The sequence below is a fragment of the Gobio gobio genome, assembly GCF_949357685.1.
Source record: "Gobio gobio genome assembly, chromosome: 23".
NCBI lineage: Eukaryota > Metazoa > Chordata > Actinopteri > Cypriniformes > Gobionidae > Gobio > Gobio gobio.
Window position 1 is genome coordinate 41,254,535 of NC_137119.1, and position 7,605 is coordinate 41,262,139.

Sequence of the window (7,605 nt, forward strand, 5' to 3'; positions counted from 1 at the left end):
TTTAAAAAATTTAAAAAAAAAAACCTCTGTGCTAGATTAACTGAGACTTGTTACAACACTTGCGTATTGTTGCCCTTGACTGCTCTAGTTGCTTCTATTGCCCTAATTTGTAAGTCGCTTTGGATAAAAGGGTCTGCTAAATGACTAAATGTAAATGTGTAAATGTAACGCAGCGATGTTTTATCATGATACACACATTTGAGTGTGTTAAAGTGATGTTATAATGCTACTCTGTGCGTTCACTCGGCTCTACTAGGAGACACTTGTTCACACTGCAGTGAGAGATCAATATTAGGCGGTAAAACATGGTACTCTGTGCGGTAAATCAAGAACACCAGATTTAAACAATAAGACTAACTGTGTTGAGCTGGAGAACATTTGATCAGTTTCTGTCCATGAATGATCCAAACAGTTGCTCTCCCGTCTAATAAAACACATCAGATATTAAAGCGGCTTTGGTGTTTCCATGGTTTCCTCAAAATAACACGGAAATCGAGGGTAACACGTGTGTGATGTCATTGACAGGCGACGCACGATCCCTGTCCTGGTTAAAATTGCTTATTTCTCTGGATTTAAACATTCTTGGAAACATTTGGAATAATGCAAGTACACAAGTCAACAAAATATATAACACTGTTCTAGTTTTTGTATATTTGAATCTAAAATCTTACATATTGTGCCTTTAGGGATAGACCTTAAACATTTTATTAACCAATCCTAAACTGTTGCCATCCATTTTATCTAAGAATTGTGTAATAAAGGTCCTGTGTGTTTGAGACATTTTAAACTACAGAAGTAATTCAAAAATATGAAAAGGTTTTTGACCTATTGAGTTGTAAAACTCGCTCAAATCCTTGCGCTTGCCCATTTTTCCTGCTTCTAACACATCAACTTTGAGGACAAAATGTTCACTTGCTGCCTAATATATCCCACCCACTAACAGGTGATGAAGAGATCATCAGTGGTATTCACTTCATCTATCATCGGTCATAATATTATACCTGATCGGTGTATATATATGTTGATCAAGGACATTACTGCTGTTTACTGTCAAAAATCACAAAAATCTAGAAGAGCATGTCCAGTATTTCCTGTGTAAAGCAACATTGGAACAGCTTTAGAGATCAGAGACTTCATGTTGCAGCACAAACAGCAGAAACCAAACAAGATGAGCAGGGGATGAAATATAAGACGCACCTCAAAACTGAAGCATGCTGATTCTGATGTGAAGAGAGACAATAACTGACCCTGTACCTTATACAGAAGTAATTCAGAAATATGATGTTGCACATGTGCATGCTGAATTAATTCCCAAATGAACACATATAAAATTAGTATGGATTTTGTTCTTGATCTACACATCTCATTTCTGGTGCAACATGATCTGCCATCATTTTAATAGAGCTGTTGAATGCACTGGTGCTCATCACTGAAAGGCAGAATACCACCATCACAGACCTCTTGCTGGAATACAACACTTCCACCTTGTGGTCTTACTGCATTAATGCCATGAGTAAACATCGGCACAGTCATATAACACTGTTCATGTAGCATCCACATCAGTAATGTACCAATGCCACTATTCCATTGTTTTTTTTAATCAGATGAGATGTTTTCAGTTGTCTGTCATTTCTTTTCAAAGAGATCTCCAGAATGTGAGCATCTTGTCCTCAGAGTTGATGTGTTAGAAGCAGGAAAAATGGGCAAGCGTAAGGATTTGAGCGAGTTTGACAAGGGCCAAATTGTGACAGCTAGACGACTGGGTCAGAGCATCTCCAAAACTGCAGCTCTTGTGGGCTGTTCCCGGTCTGCAGTGGTCAGTCTCTATCAAAAGTGCTCCAAGGAAGGAACAGTGGTGAACCGGCAACAGGGTCATGGGCGGCCAAGGCTCTGTAACGAATTAGCTCTGAGGGGAAATATGAATAATTGTTCATAACTCATTATGATTATTCATCATGATTGATTATGAATATTTGAATCAGTTAACTAGATTAACTGATGTAGCTACATTTACATTACAATCATTCAATCAGTTTGTCCTAAGGACGTTCAGTATTGATTATTAATTTAATTCTTAGAAAAGGATATTTTTCATGGTCACAGAAAAATAATAATTTCTTTGAATTTACCTAAGCGCTTAGGGCGCATTAGCAAGATCGATCATTAAAGGGACAATATATTTGCAGGCACAGAGTCAGGACCAATACTTTGCACAAACTTTAATAACTAAATCACGGAACAAGACTATAACTAACATAAGACAAACATGACATACACACATGATAAGAGGTTGGAGGGAAAAGGGTCAGAACAGATTGATGGAGTTATGCAGAAAATCAAGAACCTTTGTGAAGAACCACCCTTAATAAACTTCTTTGTCTGAACAAAGAGTTTACAGTTTTACTAACTACACAGCGATTTCTGTTTCGTACTTTACTTGCATTTAGCTTGAGCTGTAGAAGACCGTCCGAGGTGAAATCGCAGGAGAAAGTTTGTGGGTTCCGTCCGATGGCTTTGAAGTGGCGGTCAAGTTCTTCTGCATTGGATGAAGAAGAAATGATGAGCTTGCGTGGTTGCTTCGAATCCGTGGAATAAGTTGCACATGGCATGCAGAATTTGGGCCTTCTGCTCCATGGCCTTGTGAGACCTTTGGCCCGGTGTGTGTTGAGGCCTGCCATGTGGGCGGCCTGCGGGGCGGGAGCCCACAGCCACAGCTTGTCGTGTCCGTGACACAGGAGAAGAGAGAAAGAGGGATGAGTGCCTTGCTCCTTTGTTTCAAAGGGCCATTCAATTGCAGAGGAAGGTGCTATTAAAGACTCTTGCAATACTAATATGTTGCACAAGGATTGACATATCATATACCCCATCATTCAGATCTTTACATTACAACTTCGTAAACACCAAACATGCCGTACATATGATTTTCGTTAACCATAGTAAGCAATTCTGAAACCAATCCAACAGAGATTGAATTAACACAGATTAAACCCTATAAAAACAAATCATGAAATGAATACATGTTTATACATGGTTAAATATAGGATATATGAGTTTAAAATGGTGTATTAGAAATTTTCAGAAAGACTCTGCAAATTTCTCTCTCTGCACATTCTTTCACGTCATAAAACTTCTTATCTGATTGTTTCCAGGGTAACTGAGGATCCTTCTCTGGGGTGTTGGGGGAAGGTCTGTTATTCAGCACAAAGTATTTAAAACATATTTGTTGAATGTAACAGGCAATTAAGTGTCTGATTGCTCAGTCACTACAGCTCATTGATGCACGTGGGGAGCAAAGTGCATCCTGGTGCCATGTGTTCTCCAGGTAAGTGACGCACACGCACCCGGCCATCCACGTGATGTAAAAGAACACGTGATCATCAGACCAGGCCACCTTCTTCCATTGCGCCGTGGTCCAGTTCTGATGCTCACGTGCCAGTTGGTGCTTTGGGCGGTGGACAGGGGTCAGCATGGGCCCTGACTGGTCTGCGGCTGTGCCGCCCCATACGCAACAAACTGAGATGCTCTGTGTATTCTGACACCTTTCTGAAGAACCAGCATTAACTTCTTGAGCAGTTTGAGCTCCAGTAGCTCGTCTGTTTGATCGGACCACACGGGCCAGTCTTCGCTCCCCACGTGCATCAATGAGCCTTGGTCGCCCATGACCCTGTGGCCGGTTCTCCACTGTTCCTTCCTTGGAGCACTTTTGATAGAGACTGACCACCGCAGACCGGGAACACCCCACAAGAGCTGCAGTTTTGGAGATGCTCTGACCCAGTCGTCTAGCCATCACAATTTGGCAGGTGATAAGAGAAAAAATTATAAGAGATACATTTCAGACCAGGTCTCATCTTACAGGATGTTGAATGAAAATGCAAATTAGTTTAAAAATGCAAATGAGCTCTGTGAAACTACATGTCAAAGATGTTATGATAAGAGCTGCTGTTTACTTTACTGGACAGGGATTCAGCTCAATACTGAAGATACACTCACCTGAAGGATTATTAGGAACACCTGTTCAATTTCTCATTAATGCAATTATCTAATCAACCAATCACATGGCAGTTGCTTCAATGCATTTAGGGGCGTGGTCCTGGTCAAGACAATCTCCTGAACTCCAAACTGAATGTCAGAATGGGAAAGAAAGATGATTTAAGCAATTTTGAGCGTGGCATGGTTGTTGGTGCCAGACGGGCCGGTCTAAGTATTTCACAATCTGCTCAGTTACTGGGATTTTCACGCACAACCATTTCTAGGGTTTACAAAGAATGGTGTGAAAAGGGAAAAACATCCAGTATGCGGCAGTCCTGTGGGCGAAAATGCCTTATTGATGCTAGAGGTCAGAGGAGAATGGGCCAACTGATTCAAGCTGATAGAAGAGCAACTTTGACTGAAATAACCACTCATTACAACCGAGGTCTGCAGCAAAGCATTTGTGAAGCCACAACATGCACAACCTTGAGGCGGATGGGCTACAACAGCAGAATATCCCACCGGGTACCACTCATCTCCACTACAAATAGGAAATAGAGGCTACAATTTGCACAAGCTCACCAAAATTGGACAGTTGAAGACTGGAAAAATGTTGCCTGGTCTGATGAGTCTCAATTTTTGTTGAGACATTCAGATGGTAGAGTCAGAATTTGGCGTAAACAGAATGAGAATATGGATCCATCATGCCTTGTTACCACTGTGCAGGCTGATGGTGGTGGTGTAATGGTGTGGGGGATGTTTTCTTGGCACACTTTAGGCCCCTTAGTGCCAATTGGGCATTGTTTAAATGCCACGGCCTACCTTAGCATTGTTTCTGTCCATCCCTTTATGACCACCATGTCCCCATCCTCTTATGGCTACTTCCAGCAGGATAAGGCACCATGTCACAAACCTTGAATCATTTCAAATTGGTTTCTTGAACATGACAATGAGTTCACTGTACTAAAATGGCCGCCACAGTCACCAGATCTCTACCCAATAGAGCATCTTTGGGATGTGGTGGAACGGGAGCTTCGTGCCCTGAATGTGCATCCCACAAATCTCCATCAACTGCAAGATGCTATTCTATCAATATGGGCCAACATTTCTAAAGAATGCTTTCAGCACCTTGTTGAATCAATGCCACGTAGAATTAAGGCAGTTCTGAAGGCGAAAGGGGTCAAACACAGTATAAGTATGTGTTCCTAATAATCCTTTAGGTGAGTGTATAGTGGATAGACCAAATGTGAACGCTTAAAAATCTACTCTGCACACTTATGCAATTTAAATGAGAACATATTGTTATGAATTTGTAAGAATATCTACAAACTGCTGATGAAAATGCTGATGGTTTTTTGAATGTTTCATTTGACGGCACCATTATAGTGACATTTGTATGTCGTTCTCGACAGCGTTATGAATCGACTCACTATTCAGTGAGTCGATTCATAACGCTTCGAAGCTTCATGATGCATTGTTTTCAAATTGGTCATCACTATATAAGTCGTTATTTAGTTTTTTTTGTGTACAAAAACTATTCTCGTCGCTTCATAAAGTTATTGTAGAACCACTTTAGTGAGATGGACTTTGTAACGACGTCTTTAGTACCTTTTATGGGTCTTGAGAGTGTAAAGTGCATTGTGCCAATGGAGGCCTTTCTGAGCCATCATCATTAGATATTCAATTAAAATATCTTCATTTGTGTTCCGAAGATGAACGGAGGTCTTATGACATGAGGGTAAGTAATTGATGACATAATTTTCATGTTTGGGTGAACTAACCCTTCAAGTGACTAGACTAGAGCGGATGCAATATACGGTTTTAAATTGGTTTAAGTCCTACCTATCTAACAGGAGTTTTTCAGTTGCCATGGGTGATTTTACATCATCGTCTGCCTCACTTACATGTGGGATTCCTCAAGGATCTATTTTGGGACCCATCCTATTTTCTTTATACATGCTTCCAATTGGTGATTTTTTTAAAAAACACAAAGTATCATTCCATTGTTCTGCGGATGACACACAAATATATATGCCAGTAAAAAAGGAAGATAATGCATTAGGGCATGTCTGAATGATTTAAAAACTTGGCTGGCTGTCAATTTACTGCATTTAAATGAATGCAAAACTGAGATTATTGTGTTTGCATGCCCTAATGGATCTGGGTCCTCTTATATTGATTTAGGCACTTTATCTATTTATGGTAAAGCCAGGGTAAAAAAATGTAGGGGGAATTTTTCGATGATGCTGTTGACAGATCGGGTTTCTTTCAATTAAGAACTTTGTCAAAAGACAAGCCATTTTTGTCATTTTACAATCTAGAGAGAAAGCAAATGTTTCAAAATGCTGCGGATGAAAGTCAATGGAGATGGTTGGTTTGTTTTGCCCCCTAGTGGGCGGGCTTTTTCAGATTATGACGCGTGTCGCTCTGTCTCAATTGGTTGCCAATCCGTTATAGGATTGATTTCAAGATTTTGTTGTTTGTTTATAAAACTTTAAATGATATGGCGGTAACACTTTACAATACGGGTGCACTAATATGCATTAATTCATGCTTAATTAATGCACAAATAATCATGAGTTAATGTATGACTCATGAAGAACTAAACCATGTATTAATGATTACTGCATCAGAAACTAATCAACATTCTACGGTGGGTAGAACAAATATTTGATACACTGCTGATTTTGCTGGTTTGCCCACTTACAAAGCATGTAGAAGGCTGTAATTTCTATCATAGGTACACTTCAACTGTGAGATACTTAATATAAAACAAAAATCCAGAAAATCACATTGTATGATTTTTAAATAATTAATTTGCATTTTATTGCATGACATAAGTATTTGATCACCTACCAACCAGTAAGAATTCCAGATCTCACAGACCTGAATTACAATAGTCCAGCCGTGATGTAATAAATGCATGAATAACTTTCTCCATGTCTTGAAAGGAAAGAGTCGATTTAAGTCTGGAACTGATTCTCAATTGATAGTAGCTGTTTTTAAAGGGTTACTTCAGTGACTTAGCATTAAGCTTTGTATCAGTAGAAACCTGGTAGTATATTAAAAATATGGTACTTTCCCCCTCATTTCCCCCTGAGACAAGAGAATTATGCAATTTATTTCTGGAAAAAATCCTCTGCCGCAAATTTCATCATTTTGCGTCATCGGAGGATTTTTTGGCCAGAGGCTAAAGACTACAGCCACTAGAAAGAGCTAGATCTGCATGTTTTCAACCCGCCCACAGGGCACACAGAATGAAAATTCAGAATGAAAGTCTTTCCTTCAGTGATTCTTGTTGATAGCAGGTGTTCATCAGTAATGCTCAATCAGTCTGGTCTTGATGGGTCTTGGTCTTAGGGCGTTTTCACACCTGAAAGTCTGCACCAAGATTCGAACCAAAGTTCAATGTTTTGATACATTTTATACATTTTGTTAGTTTTGGTTTGGTTTCACATTGCAATTATATGAGCACACAAAATAACTTTACATGACATCCTGTCGTCATCATCTATGTGGGCTGCATCTTGACATCTTGGTTTGTAAATGGACATGCTTCTGACGTCAGCGTATTTGACAAGAATGAATGAACAGATGCATACCATTGCCACTAGTGAACAGTGCGCATTGCTTGCC